This window comes from Anser brachyrhynchus (assembly GCF_964034855.1).
Source record: "Anser brachyrhynchus genome assembly, chromosome: 5".
Taxonomy (NCBI): Eukaryota; Metazoa; Chordata; class Aves; order Anseriformes; family Anatidae; genus Anser; species Anser brachyrhynchus.
In genome coordinates, this window is record NC_137699.1 from 9911601 (window position 1) to 9923830 (window position 12230).

The window sequence follows — 12230 nt, forward strand, 5'->3', positions numbered from 1 at the left end:
TCAGGCAGCACAAGCAGGCACAGCCCCTCTGCTGTCCCTTTGTCCCCCCATACCTTCAAAGCAGGGGGGTGTTGGAGAGCACATCCTGATGCCCCTTTTCGGTACCTCTTCCTGGACTTGTTGTCCTGGTATTTGTCTAACCCCCTTTATTTGACACCGTCTCCCTCCACAGAGGACAATTACAGAAGTCTGTTAAACACCATGTATTTGCTCTCACTTGCTTTAAACTGAGCTGGTTGGGGTGCCCGGTACCGAGTGCTTAGTGAATAGCAGTGCCACCTTCACCAGCTCTGTCACCGTTGGGGTTTGGTGAAATTAGACCCCAGCCTTCCCTTCCCCTCACCAGGCATCGCAGCTGCCCCATCCCTTTAGTCACTTTGCTGACCCTTTTCTGGCTCCGTTGGGACTTTCCTGAGGTGTGAACACCAGAGCTGCACACTGGTCAGGAGTACGCCAAGGCTTCATATAGCAGCAAAATGATACCTTCTCTCTTGTGTTTCACAGCCTTTCTGCTGTGTCCAACATCTTGATGAAGCAAATATCAAATCAAATCCAGTCTTCTGTTCATACAGCAGCAAAATGATACCTTCTCTCTTGTTTTTCACAGCCTTTCTGCTGTGTCCAACATCTTGATGAAGCAAATATCAAATCAAATCCAGTCTTCTGGACAGGGGGCATTTAATATATTTCTGACTGAAAATGTTGTTGGCATCTCATTCTGTTCCACAGCTTCACACGCAGTGTGACTGACTTGTGTTTAGAGCCATACACTACAGGAGTGTTCAGGGGCAGGTTTTTTTTTTGTTTGTTTTGTTTTGTTTTATGGGATTTGTTTCTGGTACTGTGAGTAATTAGAAATAAAAATGTTTTTCCTTACATGTTGACCCACCAGCATGAATAATATTCCTTTGAGTAGTAAACTAAACTGCAACCAGCTTCCATAATAGGATTACCCACGACAGAAGCTTCTAAATGTTCTAAATGTTCTAAATGTTCTAAATGTTCTAAATGTAAGAGTAAAACAGGATACATCTGATGCAGAGCATGCCCCTGGCATGGCAGGGTCAGGCCTTAAGGCAATATTTGGCCCTGGCCAGAATGAGAGCTGAAATCCAGATCCTCCTCTCTCCATGGACGTCCCATATCCTTGGACAATAACCATATATATTTTTTTAACCTCTGGGGTCACTTATTCCAGCAGAGGAGACAGAAAAAAAATATATGAGTAAAGGGGCAATAAATATTTGCACAGCAAGTCTGCTTACATCGGACCTCCACCACCAGCCAGACCGGTGCTGTACAACACCAGCGCCTGACCCTTCTCGGAGAAATCCCTCCTGTCACAAAGAACAGATTATCTGGGAGTGGTAGGGGCGCAGGTGGGACATGGCCACGATGAGAGCAGTGCTGGCACATTGGGATGGCCAGGCCTGCAGGCTGTGGTTGAACACCTCCTGCCCTGCCCTCCTGCGCCTGGGCTGGCAACCTGCACGCGCTGTTTTCTCGAGAAGAACTGAGTAAAAATATGTTGACTTAAATTCCCACACGGTTCATAGGCACGTGCCCTCGCAGAATGCCTGTTCCCAGGCTGTGTGCCACAGTACACAAGACATACAGAAATTTTGCCCACCTGTGATCACAAACAAACAAAAAATTCTGGCCCCACTGCGCGGTGTGCTTTGTGGTCCCTTTACACTGCATATTAATTTGCTTGGTGCAGTGCGAGAAAGTCTTCTTTCTCACCTGTCAGGTAAGACCATAGAACAGCATGAATAAAAATAAACAGAACAGGTGGTGCCTTGCCTTGCCATCCCTGTCCCTGACCCTGTCCCTGTCCCTTTTCATTTCCCTTGTTTTCCTTTGTTTTCTTCCTCCTGGTAAGATCTTTGGCTTGTTTTTATATCTTTAGTTTTCAATATTCTTCTCCCCTTCAATAAGCACTTCAATAAGCCCAGTACTTTTAATATGATTTTAAGCCTGCTATTTGCAGGAGAAATATTAGAAAGATGTAAAAAGTCCATTTTCAGGGGATATGTATGATGTGCATGAACATATATGATGCCCTGTCCAAGGATGAAAACCCCACCTAAATATTTACCAGATGACTGTATTGGGTGATGCAGCATGCGTTGTTTCAAAGATACCCAGACTAAGTAAAAGCCAGTATGGCTTTTATACCCAGAGCTTGTACTTCACAGTCCCTGGGAACAGAGGTTCCTCATATCATGATTTTCAAAGCATGTATTTTCAAAACAATCTGTCACGTTTAATCTTAGCTATACCTTTGAACTTCCTACCCTAAAAAAGAGTTTTCACTTCTTGAAGTTACCATGAAATCTTTTCATGAATAAAGTACAGGGATTTATTTATTTATTTACTGCGTCTTTTAAATAATATATATAACTCTGGAAAACTTATAAGGGGTTTTGTTACTTTTCAGTTTTTCTGGCAAGTTTTTCAGTTACTTTTTTTTTTTTTTCTGGCAAGTGCTGTGCTGTATTTTATTTCTTTCCTTCCTTCTTAAGAGTTTATTCTAATTCACCGAGAAGTGAAAATAATTAAAATGTACTCAAGGCAAGCTTTAGAGAGGAGTATTATGATGAATTTTTCATAACGAAACTTTCCTTGGGCCCTGATGATGTTTCAGCTGCGTCAGACTAAAAATAGAAACGCATAGTTCAGCTTCCTTTGTCTGTTAAGATTTCATTGTTTTTAAAATTATGTGATTATCAGTCATGAAAGGCTGGAATCAGCATCGCTAAGGCCTGAAGAGACAGGTCCTGAATAAAGACGCTAATGAAATTGCAATAAAGTTTAATGACAGATTGTGTAAAATCATGTGGCAAACCAGCCTAGCTTTTTCACTGAAGTTTTTTTTTTTTTTTTTTAAATCAAATACTGTGAAATAAAGGAGAAAAAATGATCTATATCCTGCTGACAGCAGGCTTCTCATTCTGAAAAACCTTTTCTTAGGATGGTTTTGTTCAGTGTGTCTCTTAATCAAGAGTTTATGCTGTACAAATGCCCACAAATAAATAAACTAAAATGTAACTGAAAATTTTGGCAAATTTAAAGGGGCAAGGAGAAAGAGAAAGGATTATAAAACAGACCGACAGCAATGGTTGTCCTTTCTGGGATGGGCATGATGCACTGGAATCAGAGCAGCGCTCTGCTCTAAATGGAAAAGGTAGTCCCTGAAGTCTACTTGGAAATCTATATATCTGTAATTGTTTTCAAAAATTGAGATAATAACACTTCTTCAGTTGGTCTGCCCTCATATCACATTACAGTAGACAGGTATTGTCTATTCTGTTTTATCCACATATAATTTCTTTGCCTAAGATAGTCCTGAAGGGATACACGACCTCGTGCAATGGATGTGCACCAATTTCTGCAGTTTTTCTCCAACTAAATACTCATTCTGGGGAATCATTATTATTATTATTATTATTTTGTCACTGAAGATTCAGATTCTGTCAAAATAAGATACTTTCCAAGAAAAGAAAAGAAAAGAAAAAAGAAAAGACTAAACTAACAGCGTTATAGAAGAGATTGCTTGTATAAACAACAGTAAAAGCATTTAACAGAGGTGATCATGTTTTGACCTGATTCACCACTGAAGTAAATTAAAATAAACTTCCTCTGGGTTCACATGTCGCTCACTGTAAGGACATTCTCATAAATAAACAGAGATTTATTATGCTCTTCTGGCTTGCGGTCTGTTTTTAGGATGTGTCAAAACTGCAGTTTGGAAGATAAATATTATTATGAGGTAGTCCTTCACTGAGAAAAAGATATTGGTTGTCAAAACTCTTGCTTCATCTGAAAGAGTACTCAGTTTCAGTACAATTTATTATTTGTTTTTATTTTTTAAACAGTGAGTGAAAAATGTATGCATAACATTCTCTAATGTTTTTGAAACGCCCAATTTCAGGAAAAAAGTCTGTGAAAAAGAAATTAAAACCTCAACCTTAAGACATTCGTCATTTAAGCATTCCCGTTCTTGAATTATTCAGTTTACAATACATATAATTCATAGAAATTGATGTTACATTGTTAAATTAGACCATAAATGTAGTAAGGCAGATATATTAAATCATCATAAACTCTCAGACAGAAGTGCTACTATTTATTAGGTTACTAAAATAACCAGACGGATTTACAGATTTCACTTGAATACATTTCCATCCTCTGTCATTGTGGGTATTCTCTAGCATAGCTTAAATTACACTTTGGTTCTAACTCCTTTTTTAACTCGGTTCTTTAACTTCTCTTTCTGGATCACCTTTTTATACATTTTTATGTTAATTGAGTGTGGTTTTATGATGATACATGCTACTTTAAATAAAATTAGTGCACATAAAATTAGTGTACATTCCTCCACTTTTTCTAAAGGACATGCATAAGTAAACAGCTTAGCAGTACTTGCAACCATTTTTTTTAAATGTATATCAAGCATGGTTTGTTTTGTACAACTATGTTATCTAAGCTATATGTAGAATTAAGATAAAAAGAATCTCAAAACAATAAAAATTACGTTTCATTTTGCTTTATTCTATTGATACTAATCTGCTTTCTTCTTCAGAAAGAATTTATTCTCTGAAGTAATTTATTCACTTTTGCAAACAAAATCAACCTTGGGGGCAAAATATATGGCTAAATGAAAGAAAAGTACCACAGTCACACCGGAAGGCAAGAAGAAAGACCATAAATGCAGTTTCTACTAACTCACTCATATTGCAATATGTTCCACAGTAGTGTACGCGGGTTGTCATTAGGGTGATAAAAGTTGTCTGTAGAAGCTCAATTCATAGGTACATCTGCATCTTAGCCGTAACTATAAATCTGGTTGCCCCTGTCGTAGTTTTACTCGGGTGGGCGGCCAAGCTCCACCACAACTGCTCTCTCACTCCCCCTCCTCAAAGGGAAAAGGGGGAGAAAAATACTATGCAAAGGGCTCAAGGGTTGAGATATGGACGGGGAGATTGCTCAACAATTATCGTGATGGGCAAAACAGACTCAGAGTAGGGAGACAGTAAGATTTATTGCCTATTACTAACAAGCTAGAGAAGTGAGAAACAAAGGAAAGCAACTTAGTCTCCACCGCTCCTTCTCAGTCACTCTTGTCCCCTGTGTCGTGGGGTCCCTCCCACGGGACGCAGGCCTTGACGAAATGATCCGGGGAGGGGGGGGGGGGGGGGGAAGAGGGTGGGGGGAGGCTTCCCACAGGCAGCAGCTCTTCAAGGACTGCTCAAGATATGAGTCCATACCATGGGGTCCATCCCTCAGGAGCAAACTGCTCCAACCTGGGCCCCCCACAGGCAGCAGCTCCTGCCAGGTCACCTGCTTCTGCATGGGCTCGTCTCCACAGGCTACAGGTCTGGCCCGGAATCTGCTCTGGCAGGGGTCCTCCACAGGCCACAGTCTCCATCAGTGCAGGTCCACCTGCTCCACTGTGGTCTCCTCCACGGGCTGCAGGGGGACAGCCTGCTTCACCACGGTCCTCACCACAGGCCGCAGGGGACTTCTGCTCCGGCGCCTGGAGCACCTCTCCCCCTCCTTCTTCTCTGACCTTGGCGCCTGCAAGGCTGTTTCTCACTCCTCTCTCTCTCCCAGCTGCTGTGTAGCAGCATTTTTTTTTTTTTTCCCTTTCTTAAACATGCTCTCACAGAGGCACAAACAACATCGCTTATTGGCTCGGCTCTGGGCAACAGTGGGGCCCTTGTCTAACATGGAGCAGCTTCTAGACTCTTCTCACAGAAGCCACCCCTATGGCCCCCTGCTACCAAAACCTTGCCACGTAAACCCACCACAGCCCACCACCACCAGTGATAACCTCCTGCCAGCTATTCCCTCTCACAGAATGCTATTTTCCTATAAAAAGGAAGTCCTCCTTCTTCACCCACTCCCTTTTCTTCGTGCTTTGCACCCGCCCCGCGCACAGGCTGGTGGTGCTGGAGGGAGCTGGGGCACTGGTGAGGAATGCTAGCTTCCCCCAGCAGGGTCCACAGTGGCTGGCCGAAGGAGCAGGGCTGCACCTTAAGTCCAGATCGGTCCCCTGAGGATCCACACCTTTGGGTCCACTGCCATCACCATACTTTCTATCTATGGCAGCGAAGCTACTCCCCCCATGCCTGGCAAACCATGAAAAGAGCTTCTTAAGGAAACTAAAATATCTGCAAACAGTTTTTAGTCACCAAACATATTTGGGCCTACACACTATATCCAAATTTCATTTTAAATATGGATACAGGGCACAGCAGAAGCTGAAGTGGAGTAGTCATTGCAGAAAGCCCCTCAGAAGCCAGACCAATAGGTCTAGAAAGCAATGAACTGGAGGAAAGTCAAAACGTAGAAAGCACACTACAAGACATAACATGCCCCAAAATAAAATAACTACACCTTAAGTGAATTAAAATTAATTCAGCCAATAGCATTGTTAACTCAGTAGGGAAATAACAAAAATCCACATTTTTCTAGCCCTACCAACTAAACAGATGTAAGAGCTCCATCATCCTAATTTCTGTGATAATCTGCAATCGATCAGAAATCAGTGTAAAATGCAGTCACCTGTAGAATGGGAACTAGTTAAATGATGTTTTCTTATGATGTGATGCTGTGAGAAAAGTGCAGAGTCCTGTGTATTGCATATTGAAACACAGGAAAAGGAAGCAAGGCAATGGTTAGAAACTGCAAGAAGGAATATTCTAAGAATATATATTCTATAGAAAAGGGAAAAAACTATTCACAGTGACAATAATTCTTCAGAGGTGGTGATAATTTTCACCAGGAGGCATTTTTCTCCTGTACAACCTTCACTTTGGAAACTCAGATTTTAACAATGTCTTCAACAACCTGACCAGCTTTCAAGTTGGCCCAGCATTGCACACTGGGCAGGACCAGGATCTCCAAAGGGCCCTCCAAGCTTGAATTTTCCAAGGCTCCTTGAAAATATGCTGGGCTACCGATCCTTTGTTTTTAAAACTCAGGTCACTTACCTGTGCATGCAATTCCTAAAATTCTTAACAAAACAAAACAAACAAACAAATACCTCTAGCTACATATGTTGGATCCAGCGTGAACTACCAAAGAAGATAACGTAAATAATTTAAGCTCAAAAACATACCTTTTAACTACATCCACAGCTGCACACAATTTGATTGTTACAGATGAATTTTATGACTCATACCATAGCTGTTGCATACTTAGAACTGCCTTGCAATATCAATAAATAAAAAGAAAAAATATGTACTCTCAGGTAAATGTATTTTGGTATTTCAAGGCAAAATTAATGAGAAATATATGCATTTCTTTTGTTACGAATAACTTAATCAGACTACCAAATCACTTTAAAAGTTATTTGTGTCAGAAACAAAATTGCTTTCCATCTCCTGTTGACTGCAATCTTAATTGGGACTGGAGATGGAGTAGAAGTATTTTATTAAAGATCCCATCATATAGAAAATTACAGTTTAGCATTATATTTTATGTGTAAAGCCCTGGTTGATGTGCCTTGTTTAAGCACTAGTGAATTATAAACACATTGAACGCTGCAGCTGGTATTACTTCTTCATTTAAAGAACCACTGATGTAAACATTTTGTTCTCAGCTTGTTTTTTCTGTGTTGTGTTGGAACTTGCTGAGCCAGTGCCAATAGCAAGTTTTAGAAGCCAACACCGCTCCATACTTCCCAGGGAAAAAACATTCACATTTAATTTCTTAATTTAATAAGCGAGCCGCTATATTTTCTTGCTGGCTTGGTTACTTTTCTGTATGTTTTACCCCTTCCCTGCATGCTTGGAGTGATGGATACCCAAGGAAAACCCCTGCAGACCGAAATCTTGTGTTTATAGACAGAGAAGTTCGAACCCATTCCGTCTCCTTTATATCTTTATTTTTATTTCACCCAAGAGAAATAGAAAGCCGTCAGAGGGAAGAAATACTCGAAGTGCTTTTGTTCTGTACACCTTCAGGGAACGGGGGAGTCACAAGCTCCCTAAGCTGCGAGAGGGTCAGGCTCGCATTTCTCACAGGAGATGTCCTACCACATGGTATTGGGATTCTCACTCTCTGCGTGTAAAAAAGTCTCAGTAAGACACATTACTTCTGCCTAATTTCTGCACACTTTGCCAACTTGTACCATAGTGCAGAGATGTCGGACAGTTGTGACTTGGCTTCAAGTCTTGGCTGTTTTGTATATTTAGGACGAACATTCATCTTGGATATTTTGCAAAATAGACTTACAGATGGTTCTGCTTTGAAACATGGCTTCTGGAGGTTGCTATCAGACCATACTCTGAGAGGAGGTAGCTTTTTACACCAGGATCTGTCAGCCACCTGAAGCAGGAGCTTTGTGTGGCTCAGAAGGGCAGCTCACATGGGGAGCGTGATGCTGTCTCCTGGTTTTCCTCCTGCAACTGCTCTTCTTATGCCCTCTCTTCCTTTGAGGCTCATTTTCTGTGGAAAACGGCATTTGTCAGGCCAGATATTTTGCTTATTAAGCAGTTTTGCCTGTGTAAAGCCCCGAGGTTATCCTTTGTGTGCATCTATGTAGCATGCTCACCCAGTTCTGTGGCTGGTGAGAAAAACAAAGGGAAAAGCAAGAGCAATGCAGAAAAATTCTCAGGGCTAGAGCTGAGCAAGGAAAGCCCTTTTCCTAGAATAATTTTGTTTATTAATAAATATTTTATTTTATTTTATTTTTTTATTTATTTTCTCTGGTGTTTCCCCAGGATGAAAAGATTCACTTACAGGAGCATATTTTCTGTGGCTATTATGAAAGCTTGTTTTTAATTCCCACATTGAAACACAAATTCTTTCTACAAAAAAAGAATCGGAGATTTGACAAGTAATACAAATGATCCCAGATAACCAGTGTTTTGGCTTTATATTCTGAAACCTGAGAAGATGATCTTTAGAAAGGTGTTTGCATATGCATCTCCTCTTGCAGTACCTGTTCTTGGTGTTCCCACTTCTCCTCCAGCTTGGCTGTGGTTTCATCCTCCAGAACTGGTCACATTCTCCTAGTGGCTTGGTCAGTGTACTATCTGTTTTGTCTTTTACTTGCATGTCAAGACTCTATCTTGAATAGATTGAAGGCATCCTGTCCAAACCAATGTTGGGGGGAAAAAGCCTCTGAACGGAGGTGAGGCCTACACTCGGTGTAGGGAATGCGTGACCACACACAGTTACCAACAGCACCTCGTCAAATGGCCTCAAGTTGCACCAGGGGAAGTTTAGGTTAGAAATTTGGTGACACTTCTTCTCAGTAAGGGCAGTCAGGCATTGGAACGGGTTGCCCAGGGAGGCAGTGGCGTCACCGTCCCTGGGGGTGTTCAAGGAAGGGTTGGACGTGGTGCTTAGGGACATGCTCTAGTGGGTGATATTGGTGGTAGGGTGACCAGATGATCTTGGAGGTCTTCTCCAGCCTTAAGGATTGTATGATTCTATGAAAAGTTACCTTCTTTAGCCAGCTGAGGAGCTGCTCCTGACTGCCAGTATTACCTTCAGCTGCGTGCAGAGAAGGGGGGAAAAAACACATGCAAAGACATCTCACGGCCTCAAGATGGCAGAACGCAACACCTGTCCCTTTTAACTCTCAGATGCCTGCTGGGCACGCACAGCTGCTGAAGAGCAGCATGCCAGATCTTCCTTCATCAGTGGAAAGGGAGCTAGTGCCCTGCCAGCAAAACTAGGTGCCTCTGTCAGCTGCTTCAAGAACTCTCTCTGTCCCATACCTTGAGCACAGCAGCCATCTGTGTCCCCCTTCTGGGAGTTTCTCTTCTGCCTCCCTCCCCTACCCCTGCTCCAGTCCTTCACTGCAAGGGAGATTGCTTAGCAAACACTTCTTCTGTTCTCCTGCGTAATCATTTCCAGCTTTTCTAACTAAATATCTAAGTACTACTAACACATTATTTCATGTACTTTCTCCATGTATTGGGTTTATGTGGCAAGGTTTTGGTAGCAGGGGGCTGCATGGGTGGCCTCTGTGAGAACAGGCCAGAAGCTGCCCCATGTTAGGTATGGGCCGGTTCCAGCTGGCTCTAAAGGGACCCGCTGCTGCCCAGAGCTGAGCCAATAAGCCATGTTATTTGTGCCTTTGAGAGCAGATTTAAGAAAGGAAAAAAAACCTGCTGCGCAACAGCAGCTGGGAGAGTGAGGAGTGAGAACCAGCCCTGCCAGACCCCAAGGTCAGCACAGAAGGAGGGCAGGAGGTGCTCCAGACTCTGGAGCAGAAGCTCCTCTGCAGCCTGTGGAGAGGCCCCTGGCGGAGCAGGCTGTTCCCCTGCAGCCCACGGGTCCCACACGGAGCAGATCTCCACGCTGCGGCCCGTGGAGGAGCCCCCGGTGGAGCAGGCCCCGGGCCGGAGCTGTAGCCTGTGGAGAGGAGCCCACGCAGGAGCAGGGGGTCTGGGGGGAGCTGCCGCCCGTGGGGGATCCGTGCTGGAGCATTTTGCTCCTGGGGGATGGACCCCATGGTACGGAGCCATGTGGGAACAGTGCTTGAAGAGCTGCTGCCTGTGGGAAGCCCACACAGGATCAGTTCAGGAAGGACGGCCTCCCATGGGAGGGATCTCATGTGGAGCAGGGACAGGGAGTGACTGTGAAGGAGCAGAGATGAAGCATGAGGGACTGACTGTAGCCGCCATTACCCGTTCCCCTGCGCTGCTCGGGGGGAAGGCATGGGAGAGGGTGGGTGGGGGGGAAGTTGATTTTAGGTTTGTTATTTTTAGCTTCTCACCGCTCTACCTTGTTAGTAATAGGTAATAAATTACATTAATTTCCCTGTGCTAAAGGCTGTTTTTGCCTGTGACAGTAACTGTAGAGTGATCTCCCTTTCTTTATCTCAACCCTTGAGCCCTTTCCATCGTTTTCTTTTCCCCCCTTTCCCGTTGACGCAGAAGAGTGAGAGAGCAGTTGTGGCAGAGCTCATCTGCCCAGCTGAGTAAAACCACCACCCTGCAGTCCCAAGAAGTCATCTCAACAAAGCCCCAAGTCATTTTTGCTTTGCTTCATAACAGGACTTCCAAAGATTTGCCTCTGGTTCATATCAGAACCTGATGGGGAGCCTCCCTGACAATCTGAGCTCCTTTGTTAGCCTCTACCGGCACCTTCCCTCCTCCTAATCCAGTCACTTGAGACAAACATGATTCTTCATGAGCTGGTTGGCTGTGGTAATAAATAAAAACACATCTGACATAAACTGTAAAACCAATTAAAAACTGTAGTGATCTACAGCATTCGGGTTTCAAAGGCACTGAACCCAGCACGAGTCCAGATGACAACTTCCAAATACAATGAAAGCCTCTGCTACAGAAAAGTGTTTGCCAAAGAAATGCAGCATCGACAGCAGAATGAGCTCACACTCCACCATGTCTCCAGTGGTCTGCTTACCTTGTTGTAAAACACATCTCTGGCCTTTCCTCCTATTGACTGTTTGCATTATCTCAATTAAACCTAAGCTTTCTGGGTCAGGAGGATGGTGCCTGATTCCAGACTTATAAATGTCACTGTGGCAGCAGGTGCAGTATAATATGAAAAGCACCAACAGCAGTAGAAGAAATTACAGGGAAAAACATTTTCCTCTCCTAGGGTATTCATTCTTTAATCCCATGTCCCCAGACACCCTTCATTTGCCACTCTTTATATACTTAACACCACATACTGAAAATCTGGCTGGGGTCACTCTGCTCTTTTTTATATTCCCATTTTTGCATACCTTACAGGGTAGTATTTGCGAGGTTCAGACACGTACACAGAGTGTCTCTCATGTCTGAAGCTGGCTCATGTCTGGCTTCCCAGACAATTTTGCTTAAATCAACCAAGCATCCTGTGGTCACAATTCTCACACCCAGCCTAGCAAAAGCTGGCACTTAGGTGAGAGAGCATCAGTCACAGTGTGCATAGTGCCAAGCTACACACAGCCAGATAGAAACAGAAAACATCAATGATGCTAACATAAAGACAAAAACAGTTACTTTAACATTTTTGGGATGACTCTGAGGCTATCGTGTCTCTGCAGGCAGCTCCTCCTGCTGTTATTTCACTTCTGCATGCATACGTTCTCACCGGGGCAAAAACTGCTCCATCATGTCACAGGCACAGCTCTTCCTCAGCAAATTGTTTATACTCATGCACACGGCGAGATTGTGTCAAAAGAACAATATCTGCTTCCACTGAAAAACACTTCTGTCGCTGTTGGTACTGTCAGAGACATGGGGTCAGGGACG